The sequence below is a fragment of the Petaurus breviceps genome, unplaced genomic scaffold, assembly GCF_028583685.1.
Source record: "Petaurus breviceps papuanus isolate PSGF00001 unplaced genomic scaffold, PetGlider_PUasm1.0 90667, whole genome shotgun sequence".
Taxonomy (NCBI): domain Eukaryota; kingdom Metazoa; phylum Chordata; class Mammalia; order Diprotodontia; family Petauridae; genus Petaurus; species Petaurus breviceps.
This window is the reverse complement of record NW_027187302.1, coordinates 7,586,895-7,604,092: the sequence shown is the minus strand read 5'-3', so window position 1 is coordinate 7,604,092 and position 17,198 is coordinate 7,586,895. Positions and strand designations below refer to the sequence as shown.

Below are 17,198 nucleotides of genomic sequence, written 5' to 3'. Positions count from 1 at the left end.
TTAATGATAATTTACAGTTTAGAGTCTGTTTAGTGAGCAAAAAAAAAAAGAGAAATAAATTCATTCATTAAGCATTTATTTAGTACCTACTTGATGAAGTACCCCAGGTGCTGGGGGTGAAGGTGGAAATTGGGATAGTAAATTTAGAAAAGACATTGTCCTTACCTATCTGGAGCTTATAGCCTATTCAGTAGTAAACACCCAAATACAAAGAGCTATAATACAGTATGTTACATTGTAAATGTGCTTCAGGTCTTAATAATCATCATCCAATCTTTTCTCTTTTTTAAAAATCTATTCTACTATAGAGAGTGATAAGAAGTTTAACAATGAGTCATGACCTGAAAAATAAATACAATTAAATGGAGCAACAAATATCTATTAAATAGCTACTATGTAGCAGGGCAGTGTTGCAAAATACTAAGAATGCAAGATGAAAAGGAATAGTGTTAGCCCTCAAGGAGCTTACAAGCATTTGGGGGAGACAATTTATTTTAAATTATTGATGGTTCTAAATTTAGCAATAGACATTTTACTTCACAGCAGGTGCATGTAATAAATCTATACACAAGCATATTTCTCTTTGTGCACATTCCTTTAAAATTACATGAAAAGGCCATTTAGGGGAATTCAATCATGTTTTACAAGTATTTCCCAATCGTTTTCAGTCTGAGACCCACTTGACAATTTTCCTGGAGACATAAGAAGAATCTCTCCCTCTCCACTTCCCTCTCCCATGCCAGCCAGCTCTCTGCCCTCCTCCATCCATTAAACTATTGGCATCTCAACCTGCCCACACTCAGGCAAAAGCTGGCAAACAATAAGGGAGACAAAATGCTGTGAAAAATAAAGGGTCATAACACTCGAATTCTTCAAAACTTGCCACACCTTAGTGAAAAACAATCACTAACTAGTTAGCATGGCTTATCATTTCAAGGACTCTTACTCTGTTGTAAACTTAAGGATATTCTTGTGACTTAAAAAAAACAACCTTAATATAGCTCTTTCCTAAATTCAAAATTATGGGTCTTCTTACATAATGGCATACCATAAGTAGCATACAAAGGTGAATACAAGTGATATGTGTAGTATAATGGAAAAGGCACCAGACTGTAAGTCAGGAAACTCAGAACTTACTCTAGGCTCTTCCAATTAGAGCAATTCAACTAATACCTCAGGTCCTCAGTTTTCTTCCTTTGTTAAATGGAAGGAATTGAACTAGATTATATCCAAGATCCTTTCCACTACTTGGTATAGATAGAGTGCTATAACTGCCATCAGAAAACTTATGTTCAAATTTCCTGTTTCACCATTTGTGAGAGACCTGTGACCTTGGACAAAATCACTTTCCCTCTCTGAACCTCAATTTCCTCATTGGTAAAATTGAGTTAATGCTTGCAGTATTTATATCACAAAGTTGTTGTGAGGAAAGCACTTTTCAATTCTTTATTTATCATTCTATGATATTAGATTTTGCTTAGCTCCTAAACATGCCTTCCTAATCATAATATTTACCCCACCACCATCCTCATCTATTCCTGTCCTTATCTCTGGGCTAACTGCATTTTAAGTTCTTTCTGATACATCTTCACTCCCTCTCCTAATAAAATGTATTTATGCATGGCTAACACACCTGAGAACTTCCATGAAAATTGAAATTTTTACTTTAAAGTAAGTAGAAAAGGGGCAGCCAGGTGGCTCAGCGGGTAAGAGCACCCGGCAACAGTGTCAGGATGACCTGCAGATCAAGTCTGGGCTCAGATACTCAGCACCACACACAGAAATAACTGGCCATGTAACCTTGAGCAAGTTACTTAACCCTGATTGCTTAAAAAAAAAAGTAAGTAGAAAAATGTCATCAGGTAGAGCACAGGGAACCACATGAGTATCTTTAAACAAAACCTGTTAGACCTAACAACCAGAAAAATAAGAATTTCAGTCAAAACTGCTTTTAAAGGGATCCTACAATGGTAACCAGTTTAATATTTAAAATCTTACACAATGTTCCTGGAAGACAATTTGCATGAAAATATTCTAGTACTAGTGGAAGCAAATTTTTTTTCTTACAATTCTTCAGAATTCAAGCAGCAGTTTTTGGGGGTTTGTCTTTTTTCCCCCTTTAATTTGAACCCTCTGGGGTAGTTGGATGAGCTTGAGCCTCCACAGAACTGTCTCAACACACCCACCTATCTCGTGCCAATATAACAAATGAAGGGGAAAAAATAAAGCCTTCAGCTAGAAGAGTTAAGGACAAAACAGAATTTAACTTCAAGTCTCCTAAAGAGTTGTTTTTTTTTTTTTGTGGTTTCTGCCTCACTTTTAAGTATACTTTCTTTCAATGCTTGTTTCTCAGTTACAAGTTCTGTAAAACTATTACATAAACAGGTCATTGTGAAAATGCTTAGGGTTTTTTTTTCCCCCAGAGGGCTTTTCAATAAAAAGAGAACATGTATGAACAAAAGATTACCATGTTGGCATTGCTACCCTCTCCTCCCAAACACCCCCCCCCCCCAAAATCTCCCAAATAGCTAATAAACTAATACATTCTTGGCTGACTTTACTGTCACCTCTAAGTCACAGAGGGTGGTGAAAAGGTACAGGAAACCCCCCCAATAAAACCAAAAGCCGAGCCAAACCAAATACTCTGTTACCCTCAGGGCGAAAACCAGCCGAAGTACTTGGTTACCACGGCCCAGGGAGATGACACCTGATAACTCTATAAACTTCACTGCAGCCAGTGGCAAAGAATGGCTTTAGTTGGGGTGGCTTCCAAATCATTCTCCGCCTGAGCAAGATCTTTCAGAAAGAACAGCAGCATCTATTCAATCCTCCTCCTTTATCCTAAAGGCCCTGTTTTGAAAAGTTGTGAGGGGAGAAGGGAGTGGCGGTCTGAGGATTGAAGCACCCCCTCCTCCAGTCCCGCTTCCTGAGGCCCGCAGGATAAGAAGAGTGATTTATCCATACAGAGATAAATTACCAGAAGGCCGGGAATCCTGGTCGAAACTAAGCAGAGGAAATAGAGCACAAACAAGTTTTCCTTAACGACAAGCAAGCGCCTCCTACTATGTGCCAGGACCTGAAATCTGATGGAACTCCAGCAGTCCCGGTCCTCAAAGAGCTTACATTCTACTGGGCGGTGTCTCCTACAGCAGGGATTCTTAATCATTTGTGCATCCTGGATCCCTTTAGCAGTTTTTTTGAAATCTATGGACCCCCATTCAGAATGTTTTTAAATGCATAACACAAAATATATAGGATTTGGAAGAAAGGAATTATACTGAAATATACTTATTAACATGGTTTATAAAACTAGTTAAGGGACCTTAGGTTAAGCACTCTTGCCTTAAGAGTCTCTAACCCCACGGCTTCTACAAGTTTTCTGGTCTGGAGGCTCAGAGGATGAAAAAGTTTTAAATTCCGAAGAAAGTTTTAAATTCTCAGGAGGAAAATAAAGGAAAACGAAGAAAGACGCACATACCGCGCACCCATGGCCTTCTCTGGGCAATCTAGAGGTCTTTGTGGGGAGCAAAGCAGGATGGGGGGGTGAGGGAGAGAGTGACTTTATGTCCCCCCTACAGCCATCCAACAGGTGTGGGGGTCGGGGGCGCTTTCTCTCACTCCCTTCTTCTCCTCTGGCCCGGGGAGCAGAGGTGGGGGCAGGGGAAAACCGGGGGGATTTAGGTTGGAAGTGGGGTAAAGGGAGTGAGGGGACACCACTCTGTACCTTTCGCTCCCACGGTCACGCAGGCATCCGCTCCGCCAGGGCGTATGATGCAGGAGACTGGGGGAAATGGCAGAGGAAAGTGGAGCTGGCTGCCCGCTCCCTCCAACGGCCCCTCAGGACCTGGGCTCGGCACCGCCGGCCCTACTCAGCTGCCTCCAGCCGAGCCCCCACCTCCCAGCAGCTGCATCAACAGCAGCAGCAGCTCTCGCCGCAGGTTACCTGCTCCCAGCCTCTCCTTCCATTGCCCCGCCCCATTCCTCCCTGCCTACATCCTCCCCTCCCCACGCGGTAGTCCTTTGGTTAAGGCGGCAGCGCCCCCGCGTGTTCCTCCCGCGGAGAAGGAGCCGAGTGAGGAAAGTGGATAGGATAGAAACAGAGCCAACCCAACCAACTGATAATTCTGATAACTCAAAGTGGGAAACTGGATAAGGCGGGAACGTCTGGATCATGGGATCATCGTCTAGAGCTGAAAGGTACCTTATATGATCATTCATTTCAACCCACCTGATTTTTACAGATGAGGAAACTGAGGACCAGGGATATAAAGTCACCATGTGACTAAGGTCACAAGGTAATAATTAGCAGAGCCTGAATTCAGAAGAAAATCCAGTGACTCGAAAATCCGCCCTCTTTCCAGTGAGACATGAAAATTGCCTGTAATGGTGACAGTTCTCCTTTTCTTTAAAGGCTTCAGTTTGATGTAGGAATTTGTCAGATTGTGTGATAGTGAAGAGAGCTGGATTTGGAGGCGGAAGTCATTTCAGATCTTTATCACCTCTTCCTCTGTGCAAGAGCAACTTTAATAACAGCTGTAAAATTGACATTCCTAAACTACAGGTGTAACCCAGTCACTCCTCTTCTCCAGAAACTTCACTAGCTCCCTATTTCCTCTAGGATAAAATACAGACTCTTATTTTGCGTTTAAAGTCCTTCACAATTTTATTTCAATATATTATTTTAAACTGATGACATATTTTTTCTACTTCACAGTTCTACCTTCCAGTTAAACTGGCCTGCTTGCTGTTCCCCCATGGAACATTCCATCCACCATCTTCCTGTGAGAAATGCTAGCAGTTTGGTTTTCACAGATTCTATAGGAAAGATGGAAGTTCCAAAAACAGATGTTGCACCGGAAAGGTGCAGAAAGGTGTAAATCAGGATGAGGGAAGGGCCAAAGCGACCCTATCCAATCATATAGCTGAAAGAAATCTGCATGTTTACCCTAGGAAGAGTCCTGGCTCAAACCACGGAGGGTCAAAAGATGGTCACCAACTTTTCATTAACATGCATTCTTAGCTAGCTTCATACATATTAGCTGACATGACCCATATGGAATTAGAACTTCGTTATCCAATCCTGGAATCCACGTTAGCGCATGTTTGGGAGGAGGGAACACACAAAGGAGCAGATGTGTAGTGTTCAGGTCAGAAAGACTGTAAGCCAGAAGAGCAAAGACCAATCCCAATTCTGAAGGGAGAAACAAGGCAGGAAATTCCAATGGAAGCAACATAAAAGGGCTTGCATTTGTCTGATTCTCTGCAGTCTTTTAAAGAGGCTACCCATTTATTCAAGAAAGAATAAATGTAATATAAAGGTAACAAAAAAAACCTTCCTGGCTTTCCAACAAGTATTGCTGCTAAATAAGTTTCTAATATTCGATTCCTGGAAAGATCTCCTTCCTTACCTGTACTTCTTGGAAGCCCCACTACCCATCAAATTTTTAACTCAAGTGTTACCTAGGAGAGGACCTTACAGATTAATGCTTCTCCCACACTCCTCCCCATCCTTTAGCCATCCCCTTCTATGTATCTGTATATATTTTGTACTTATTTATGCATGAAAGTGTTGTTTCTCCCCCACTACTGAGTAAAATGCAAATTTCATGAGGGCAGGGGCTAACTCCAGTCTAGCAGAATACCTCCTATTTGTTGAATTGAATTGTCTGACTTACTCACTGTAACCCTCTGGACCTCAGTTTGCTCTTAAGTAAAAAATGAGAGGTTTAGATTAGATGAGTTCTAAGGGCCCTTCCAGGTTTAAATCTGTTTCCAAAATCCTAGGGGCATCTAGGTGGCACAAGGGACAGAGTGCCAGGCCTGGAGTCAGGAAGATTCATCAACCTGAGTTCAAATTTGACCTCATACACTTACTAGCTATGTGACCCTGGGAAAGTCACTTAACCTTGCTTGCTTTAGTTTCTTCATCTGTAAAATGAGCTAGAGAAGGAAATGGCAAACCATTCCAGTATCTTTGACAAGAAAACCCCAAATAGGGTCAGAAAGAGTTTGACGTGGCTGAAATGACTAAACACACTCCCACAGTCCTGACAACAACCCTGCAAGTAGGTAGTAAAAGTATTATAGGACCATTTTATAGATCTGCAAACTGAGGTTCAGAAGAATGGTAAGGAAGGGAAAATAAAAGTTTAGTAGTCAGGATAAGAAAGATTTATTCATTATAATAGCTGACATTTATGTAGTGATTTAAGATTTGCAAAGCACTTTTCATACAGTATTTCATTTGATTTCATCCCAATTTCAGGGCAGGGATTGCCTCATAGCTTATTTCAGGAGATAGCAGCATATTTTTTCTATGAGTGGGCATGAAAGAAAACACAGCCCCCCCGGCTTTTATCCACCCATGCCCAAGCATACATCTCGTGCTCTCAAAGTGAGGTAGGGAAGAACTAGACTCGCTTTGTAAAAATGAAATCACGATACTCTTGATGAATAATGAATGCTGATGATTTGTGGGTACTATTGGAGGCGGGAGATGGAGCCTTTATCCCAGAACGCTCACACTTTTCTGACTTCACTGAAGTCACTGCACATTAGTCAGGTTAGAGAAATGAGCATGCCCCTTTTATTCTCCTCAAACCACCCTAGAGATGTGTAAGCACAGAAACGGCTTATGACCCCACCAGGCCACTGCTAAGGCAGAGGCAGATCTGAAAATGCAATTCAGAATCAGACTAGTCTCTCAAGCTACTCCTTCATTAGCCTTTAAAGCTTACTTTAATTTTCTTTTCCATAGCCCCTCTGAAATAGACCCATAGTTCCCAGCAAAAAGGAAAACAAGACCACCCCCAACCAAGTCTACAGAATCTAGATCATGGGATTTTAATATTTTTTTGCGTTATGGACTGCTTTGACCATCTGATGAAATCTTGAATCCCTTTTCAGAATGTTTCTTTTTTTTTTTAACATGTAATTGAAGAAAATGCTAAATGTCAGTTACAGGTTAGAGAAAATGAAAATATAATTTATTTTTCCATCTAAGTTCATGGAGCCCCTGAAATTTATCCTTAAGAATCTCTGCTGTTGGGTGGCTAGGTGGCATAGTAAATAGAGCACCAGCCCTGGAGTCAGGAGGACATAAGTTCAAATCTGGCCTCAGACACTTGACACACTTACTAATGTGTGACCTTGGGCAAGTCACTTAACCCCAATTACCCTGCCCTCCCTCCTCCAAAAAACAAAACAAAACAAAAAAAAGAATCTCTGCTCTAGATTCTGAGGAATAGAGCTCAATTCTCCTTCAAGGCTTCCCCTCACTTTATTCATATATATCATGAATCCAGGGAGGGAAGAGGATTTTTCTAGAAGGAGATCAAACACCCTTGGCATCCCCAAATGCTAGCTGCTGAGCTACAGAGCATTTTAAAATTTGGAAAGTTTACAGCCCAGCACGCTATCACTACAAAGGTTGACATTTATCTACAGAGGTCTGAGAAAAATATCATTAGGTGAAGAATTGAGGAGACTAGATAACCTTCCTTGATTCCTTATTCTGACACATTTTGGGGGTAATATAAAGTGTGCCAGATGTAAAGGCAGAGTTCCTCAGAGGCACTGGGGAGATAAAAATGAATATGAGGCAATCCCTGCCCTCAAGAAGTTTATATTCCATCATGTGTGGGTAAGGATAGAGGACACAAAACATACAAAGAAGAGTAAATGCAAAATACATACAAAATAAATGCAACCTAATGGTGATGGCAGGGAGGAGGGTGGTTCATTGAGAGTCAGGAGAAGCACTAATTACTGAGGAAATCAGGAAAATCCCCTTTCTTTCTAGTTTTTTTTTCCCTGCTATTCCTCTCCACCTATTCCACATTCCAGTCAAACGAGAATATTCTATAGCTTTGTTCAAGCCCTCTACCATATATAGAAAGGATTCCCCTGTTCCTATCTTCTCTCCAGCCTCCATACACATCTTGTGCACCAGGCTCCCAAGGTCCAACTCAGATGCTACCTCTCCCATGAAGTCCTCTCTAATTGCCCCTCCTTCCTCCTATTTCTCTCTCTTTTTTTTTTCAAATGCTTTATTAACTTCTGGTTTACATCATTCATTTCCACCAGATTTTGAGTTACAAATTTTCTCCCTGTTTTTCCCCTACCCACTGCCCCAAAACAGCAGTTCCACAGGAAATACCCTCTTCCAATAGGCTCTCTTCCATATCTTCTCCCATACCCCCTTTGACTTTTCCAGTAGGGCATGGTGGATCTCTATGCCCCAGTGCCTGTATATCTTATTTTCCAATTACATGTAAAATAGTATTAATAATAGTATATATATATATGCATATATATACATATATATTTTTTTGAACATTTAATTTTAAAACTTTGAATTCCAGATTCATTCCCTTCCTCTCTTGTCATCCACCCTTACTGGGAAGATAAGCAATTCAGTATAGGTTGTACATGTGTAGCTAATGCAAAACATTAACATAGTAGATATATTGTAAAAGACTGACTATGTTTCCCTTCGTCCTATCCCACCTACCACTTGTTCTATTCTCTACTTTGATCCTGTCCCTTTTCAAAATAGGTGCTTCCAACTTCCCTCCCCCCAAGCCTGCTCTCCCTTTCATCATCCCCCCTTTCATCCCCTTCCCCCCTACTCTCCTGTAAGATGAGATACCTTATTTAGTGTGTATGTCATTCCCTCTCCGAGCCAAATTCAATGAGAGTAAGGTTGACCCATTCCCTCTTACCTTCCTATTCTTCCCCTCCATTGTAACCATTTTCCCTTGGCGCTTCTATATGAGATAGTTTACCCCATTCTGTCTCTCCCTGTCTCCTCTCATTATATTCCTTTCACCTCTTAATTTCACCTTTTAAGTATCATCCCTTCCTATTAAATTGGTCTTGTGCCCTCTATCTATGTATAGCTATACACACATATGCACACATTCACAAATGTATTCATATGCCCATACACCCTCATATGTATATATATACATATATATATATATATATATATATATATATATATATATATATTCCCTTCAACTATTTTCATACTGAGAAATGTTTCATCACTTAAAATTATAATTTTTCCATGTAGGAATGTAAACAGTTCAACTTTGATAAGTTCCTTATGATTTCTTTTCCCTCTTTACCTTCTCATGCTTCTCTTGCTTCTTGTATCTCAATATCAAATTTTCTATTCAACTCTGGTTTTTTTTCATCAAGAATGCTTGAAAGTCCTCTATTCCACTGAATGATCATATTTTCCCCTGAACCATGATACATACGTGATGGTATGGTTTTGCTGGGTAGGTGATTCTTGGTTTTAATCCCAGCTCCTTTGCCCCCTGGAATATCATATTCCAAGCCCTTCGATCTCTCAGTGTAGACGCTTGCAGATCCTGATTGTGTTTCCACGATATTCAAATTGTTTCTTCCTGGCTGCTTATAATATTCTCTCCTTGATCTGGCTATAATATTTCTAGGAGTTTTCTTTTTGGCTTCTTTTTCAGGAGGTGATTGGTGGATTCTTTCAACCTCTATTTTGCCCTCTGCTTCTAAAACATCAGGGCAGCTTTCCTTGAGAATTTCTTGGAGGATGATTTCTAGATTCTTTCTTTAATCATGGCTTTCAGGTAGTCCAATAATTTTAAAATTATCTCTCCTGGATCTATTTTCCAGGTCAGTGTTTTTTCCCATGAGATATTTCACATTGCCTTCTATTCTTTCATTTGTTTGAATCTGTTAAACAGCATCTTGATTTCTCATAAAGTCATTAGTTTCCATTTGCTCCAATTTAATTCTGAAGGAATGATTCTACTTAGTGAGCTTTTGAGATTCTTTGTCCATCTGGCAGATTCGTCTTTTTAAGGCATTCTTCTCCTCATTGCCTTTTTTGAGCTTCTTTTGCCATTTGAGTTAGTCTATTTTTTAAGGTATCATTTTCCTTAGTCAGGCCGTTGACTCTCATTTCATAATTTTCTTGCATCGTTCTCATTTCTCTTCCCAATTTTTCTTCCATTTCTCTTATCTGCTTCTTAAGGTACTCTATAGCCTGTAATCAGCTTGTATTTTTCTTGGAAGCTTTTGGTGCAGGAGTTTTGACTTCACTGTCTTCCTCCTGTTCCATGAGTTGATCCTTTTTGTCCCCAAAATAGAAGTCTAATATTGGATTCCTCTGTTTGCTTTGCTTCCTTTGCCTGGTCATGTTGCCACTCAGTTACTTGACTTTGGGCTTTTTGTCACAGTAGGACTCTGATACCAGACAAGGGAGCTTCATTCCAAATGCTGGGGTTTTCTCAGCTGCCAGAGGTATTAGTTGGGTGCCCTCTTTAAAGCCTCCACATGCTCTGGCAAGCTGGTCACACACCCCAGGACCTCCTCCCTAGACCGCAGTCTAGATCCCAGCAGGTTTAAGCAAGAGTTATTACCCCTCAGACTGGTCACTTTGTCCCCTACACTCTGCAGGCCAGGAGCTGAAGCTGCAACATGGCAGCAGCTGCACTGCAGCCCTCAGCAGCTTCTCCCTCCAGGGGATAAAGGCTGATGCACCCAACTACTGAATCCCAAACTCCACACTGCACTGACCTCTCACTGTGTCCTTAGCATCTATGTGTTGATAATTCTGGAAACCACAACAGCTGCTGGTGATCTGGAGTCCCTCCAGCCGGTGGTTGTTCAGGTCAGGGGCTAAACACTCTGGCTTTCATGGCTCTGGGCTGGGCTCCCAGAGCACTGGGCTGGCCGATTCCTGCTGGGCTGTCCTCAGCAGGAGGTTAGCTTCTCTGTGTCATTTTGTGGGTTCTGTAGCTCCAAAGTTTGTTCAGAGTCTCCTTTTACATGAATTGGGAGAGGTGGAAGCCAGAGTCCCAGGGAAGTCCTGTTTCTACTCCTCCATCTTGACTCTCCTCCCCCATCCTATTTCTTATAGCACTTTTCTTTGAGGTCTTTTTTGCATTTCTTTCCTTTTTAATTAGAATTAGGTGTGCCCTTTTCCTTTTCCTATTAGAATGTGAACTCCTTATGTCAAATCTAACATAGGACCTTGGATAAACTTGAGTATTTTACAATACCTAATATGGGTCCTCCGTCCACTGAACAAAATTCCTCCAAGACTCAGCAGACAGAGAGGCAGAGAGATCTTGTAGCTAGAGCACTGGACTTGGAGTCACAAAGACTGGGTCCAAATTTCACCTCAGAAACATTAGCTATGTGAACCTGGGTAAGTCATTAGAACTCTCTAACCATCAGTTTATTCATTTATCCAATGGGAATAGTAAATAGTAAGCAACTACTCAGCCAGGTGGAGCAGTGGATAGAATACTGGGCCTGGAGTCAGAAAGACTCATTTTTCTGAGTTCAAATCTGGCCTCAGGTAATTATTAGCTGTATGACCCTGGACAAGTCACTTAACCCAGTTTGCATTAGTTTCCTTTTCTGTATCTTTGCCAAGAAAACCTCAATTGGGTTCAAGAAAAGTCAGATACGACTGCAATGACTGAAAAACAATAAAGCAACTATTCAGCAGGGTTTTAAGGATCAAATAAGAAAATGTAAGCTTTACAAATTTTAAAATACTATGTAGGCATGAGTTATTATTTATGAAATGCCCTGGTCAAAAAATTTATCACCCAATGGCCATTTTTCATTAAACTTTCAGTGACTAGTCTTTCAGAACTCAGCGAGGCTTGTCCTAAAGTGTGGTCACCAGAGTCAGACTTGAAGTCTTTCCAGTTCGGTGGGTCCTACAGGGTCTTGTATCCAAGGTTGCCTCCATGGTATGAAGCATTGGTAAGACTTTAATGGAGCTCTTTGCACATAGTAGGTATGTAATAGAATTTTGCTTAATTTCTTTCTCTTTACTTTCATAAACAATTCTCACATCTATTTTTTTCTCTCTCCACTGCCATCACCCTAGTACAGGCCTGCACATGGGCCTCCATTACTTTCTTCTTTGCCTATATACAACAGTATCCCAACAGGTATCGTCTCTACTTCCCCCCTCCAAGTGTTCCTTTATACAACTGTCAAACTAATATTCCCTATGTATAAATCTTATCTTTTGAAAAACCTTCATCATGTCCCTATTTTCTACTAAATGAAGTTCAAATTCTTTGTTGTGGTATTCTAGGTCTAGCAATAATCTGGGGCTACTGTCCCTTTCTAGTGATGCAGACTCTGTCACATACATACTCTTGCATTCTAGCTTTGAGTCCACTCCTTTCTTCTCCACCCCATGCCCTGCTGGGTGTAATGGAAATGCAAATTTGGAAGATCTTCCCTGCCCCTAGGCTAAAGTGCACCTGAAGCCTTTGGTGGGAGGCTTGCTTTTCAGTAAATACTTCTTGATTGGCCAGTGAGTCAATAAGGTTGTTACATTTTCTGAGCCAGGAGAAGGCTATATAAGCCCTGATGTGTAGCTTTGTTTTGGGACTCACTTTGAGAAGTGTTCTGTGATTTGATCTGAATTCTGGGAAGCCGTTGTTGAGAGTCCCCCGGCTTTGAAAAACCCAGATGTGGAAACCCAGATGTTGACTGGGTATGGATGTAATGGTTGGACAGTTTGGAAAGCTGTCTACTTGATGTTTCTGTCTCGATAATTATGCCTGTATCCTTTGAGGTTCAGGGTGCTGACCTTTTCTCCTGAACAAGGTAAACGATATATGTCTGACTGATTAAAGTAAGCTTGTTAACCCATTTTGAGTTGCTTTCCTTTAACAAAGCAGATCCAAGAACCTGTATGGGCGGCAAACCCTGAGGACGGTTGGGGTGCTTGCTGCTACACTGGGTCATTTTGTTTTGTCTTGGTTTGTTTTCCTATGCAGAGGCTTCCAAAGGCTCTGAATTATACCAATCAGATATCATATCTCTCAAGGGGTAATCGTCACTGTCCTCAGGTGCTAGAATGGCTCTGTGGAAAATTGGTAATGGCACCCATAGTACACTCAGACTAGACACCAGGCTGGGAACATCTATCTTTAATTCCCAATCATGCCAAAATTCCCCAAAATCAAGGCATATTCTAGGACTGAACCTAACTCTCTCTTCCAAACAAGATGCTGGGGGTCTACACCCAAACAACGCCAACAACATATCCACTGACTCACTAAAATAACATTCCCTCACATTTGTGCAGTCAGATTAACCAATTAATCTGTGTCCACACAGAGCTATAACCTACCAACCCTGGTGTCCAGGGCAAGCCACATGAAGTTTCACGAATTTCAAGCAGCACAAATTCACTTGAAGGGAGGGGGAATTAGTTAATAAAGTGTCTCACAGATAAGTGTGATTAATAATGCATTCCATATCTGGTAAGTACTCTATTTTAATGATACTTGATAAGTATTACTAAGTTCAACCGTTTCTATGTTGTTAGAAACATACATACTATCAGCATGTAAATATGACTTATTTTAAAATTGCATAATTTTTAAAAATATGTAAAATGTGCATGCCCTCTGAATTTTTATTACCTGGGGCAAAGGGTCAGTTGTCCTGCCCCAGCTATGGCTCTGATTATTTATTATAATCATCTACATTGTCTCTGTACTAGTCTATAAGCTTAATGAAAGCAGGCATTTTTTTTTAGCTAAACTTCTTTTCTCCTGCATCCTAAAACAATACATTGCAGGAATTGTTTAATAAATGTGAATTCAATTGAATAATTACACTGGGAATTGATGTAAGCTTCTTATGGACAGGAGCTGTTCCTCATCTTTGTTTTTTTGTTCCTAGTGCTATGTCCCTAGCACATAGCAGTTGCTTAAGAAATGTTTGCTCAATTAAACTGAATTAGTCATATATACAAGTCTAGAACTTAATTCAGTGTTCTGGAGAGTTCTGAGCACTCTGTACATTTCCATTTTCCTGTTCAGTGACTTCTCCTACCTAACCCAAAGGTCAAGAAAGGTTTATTTGCTGCCTCCTCCTGAAGCCCTTACAAGGCATTCCAACTAAGGATATTAGGAGCTTTACCAATTAATCAGGCCCAAAGAGAAGTACTGCCTGATTGGTTCCTGGTGGCTTTCATATGTGATGCCAGCTGGCTTAGGCCTTTAGTTTCTTTCAGCAAAATTAATGGGTAATTTTTCTGAGTGCACACAAACAGAGCTAGAAAGAATCTCAGTATTGTTTTTATGGTGATGTTTTAAAAGCACTAGCAGATGGGTGAAGCCTCTCATAATACAGTAAAACCTTGTTAGAGATATCATATCATAGGGTTTAGAGCTGAAAGAGACCTTTGAGATGATCTAGTCCAACCCTTTCTTTTATAGATGAGAACACTGCTACATAGAGTGGTTCAAGGGACATGCCCAAGACTACACAATAGATAGTGGAGTGGGGATACAGGACAAGGTCCTCTGACAAAAGAAGAATTAATAGCAACTTCTTAGCAGGAAACCCCTGAGAGGGAACAGCCTATAGACAGTACATGTCTTTGTCTTCTCCTTCCCCTTCATCCCCCACATTTAAACAATTGTCAGGTCCTTTCATTTCTACCTCTGAAAGACATCAGTGAGCCACCCTCTCTTCTCTTTTCCCATTTCTATTACCATAGTACAGGCCTTTTTTTACCATCCACTTAAACACTTTTCTGTAGTAGTCTCCTGAGAAATTTCCTTAACTTTAGGATTTTTCCTTTCCGACCATCCTTCACATTGTTACCAGATTAATATTATTTATGCACAGATCTAATCAGATTCGTTCTCTGTTAAAAATCCTCCAATAGTCGGGTGGCTAGGTGGTGCAGTGAATAGAGCACCGACCCTGGAGTCAGGAGGACCTGAGTTCAAATCCGGCCTCAGAAACAACGCAAAAACTAGCCATATGACAAGTCACTTAAAAACTTAACACTAAAAACTAGCCATGTGCCAAGTGTGCAAGTCACTTAACCCCAATTACCCTCCAAAAGGCCAAAAAAATCCTTCAACAGCACCCTATTTCTTTCTGCATAAAGGTCATACTCCTTAGACAGTCATTCATAGGATTGCTATAGTCTGGTATTACCCTCCTTTTCTGGCCTTATCTTACATATATCCATCCACCTGCCTTATACTCCAGCAAAACTGAACTACTTCCTGTCCTTCCTCATTGCTGGGACCCGATGTCAGCAAATTCATATAATTAATATTCTGTATGTGCTATGTATGTGTTATCACCCCTTTAAGAATGTAAACTGAATGGGGCTGCTAGGTGGTGCAGTGAGTAAAGTGCTGGCCCAGAGTCAGGAGGACGGAGTTGGTTCTGGCCTCAGCACTTAACACCCACACAAAAAGAACTGGCCGTGTAACCTTGGGCAAGTTACTTAATCCCAATTGCCCTCCAAAAAGCGAAAAAGAAAAAGAAAAAAAAAGAATGTAAACTGAAGGGTAGGTGTTCCATAGCTATAATCCCTGCTACTAAGAAGGCTGACCTCAGCTGGTGGATCACTTGGGCTCTGGAGTTCTGAGTTGCAATAGGCCTAAATTAACCAAGTGTTCTCACCACTTCTTGTACCCATATGTGAACTCCTGGGAGTGGGGACCACCAGATGTCTAACAAGGGAAATCCTGCCATGGGTCAGAAAAATGGCAGGATATAGCCTCAGTGCTGATTAGTGGTGGGGCTAGGCATGATGATGATGATGATGTCTATATGGCATTTTAAGGTTTGCGAAGCACTTTACACATGTGAAGACTCATTTTTGTGAGTTTACATCCAGCCTTAGTCACTTAGTAGCTGTGTGACTCTGGGCAAATCAATTCTATTTGCCTCAGTTTCCTTATCTGTAAAATGAACTGGAGAAGGAAATGGCAAACCACTACAGTATCTTTGCCAAAAAAAAAAAAAAACCACCAAAAAAAACACTAAATGGGATCTATTAAGAGTCAGACACAACTGAACAATAATAAACAATTACATATTATCTCATTTTCTCCTCACAAACCTTCACAGTAAGTGTTATTATTATCCCCACTTTGCAAAGGAGGAAACTGAGACAAATAAAGGTTAAGTGATTTGGCTAGTGTCATACAGTGTCTGAGGTGGGACTTGAATTCAAGTCTGTCCTGACTCTAAAATCAGAACCCTATCCACTATATTAACTAGCTGTCTTCAAGGCATTTAAATGACTGTAGATTAATTGAATGATATTGTATGCTGTTCTGCCTCTTTGTTCCCTATACCCTTCCTCTAATATTTACCTTGAAATTCTTCCCATCACATAAGGCCCAGTTTATACAAAGCTCATTATTTGTGTATGGGTATGTTTTGTAAGCAGATAAAGACAAGATGATCGAGGAGGGAGAGAATAATAACATTGGGAATTCTTTTATGAAGCCTTTCCAAATCATTACAGTCTGTACTAATCCTCCCCATCTTGGACTACACATATTGCTTGTTTTCACCTATTATACCCTTAGAATGTATCATTTTGTTGTATAATATTTGCATGTGTATTATAGCCCTATTCTAGACTGTGAACTTCTTTTAATCTGCTTCTCCCCCAATACCTAGAATTAATAGATGTTTACTCCAGTTAAAACTGAAGTAGTAAACTTATCTTTTGGTAAAAACATATTAAACTTGTCTTGTCATATGAAAAAAAATGAGGCTAACAGGTTAAACGTAACTTGGCCGTGGTCACATAGCTTCTAAGTATGGGAGGTGAGATTTAAACCCAGTTCCTTGCCCAGCATGAATCAGCTCAAAATTAAGAAAGACTCAAAGCAGTTTTCTCCATCATTCTAATTTCCCTGACCAGCCCCCAGATTTAAGTACTATATAATATTAGGAGGTATCTAGGTGGAGAAGTAGATAAGAGTGCTGAATTTGAAGAGTTGGAAATCTGTCATAGGTAATTACTAGCTGTGTGACCTTAGACAAGTTACGCTGTCTCAGTTTTGTCATCTATAAAATGGGAATAATAATAGCTTCTTGTCCTAGGGTTGTGGTGAGGATAAAATGAGATCATACAGTTAAAGAACTTTGCAAACTTTAAAAGTGCTGTATGAGCGTTAGCTTATTATTATAAATTATTATTAGTGATATCTGGGAAGTAGCAGGAAAAAAACCCGACACTGGGATTGCCTGTAATTACCCAAAAGAAAGCCTCTTTCTGGCTATTTTGGGGTGAAAAAAAGATAGAAAGAAAGAGTGATACAGCAGCAGTAAGAGTGCTTTAATCTGAAATTAGGTCTGAGTTCAAATCCTGTTACTGCTACTTAATGCCTAAGACA

General features: G+C 40.5%; 1 protein-coding gene across 14 annotated transcripts in view; it reads right to left on the bottom strand.

The window, feature by feature from the left end:
* The window catches only part of ANKRD6 (ankyrin repeat domain 6), a 283,323-nt gene extending 279,347 nt beyond the window's left edge, over window positions 1-3,976 (bottom strand). For all 14 annotated transcript variants that reach the window (XM_069065138.1, XM_069065134.1, XM_069065136.1 and 11 more), the window contains exon 1: window positions 3,725-3,976. The gene's annotated coding sequence lies outside the window, so the exon portion shown is untranslated. The remainder of the gene's footprint in view (window positions 1-3,724) is intronic.
* Window positions 3,977-17,198: the final 13,222 nt, after the last annotated feature.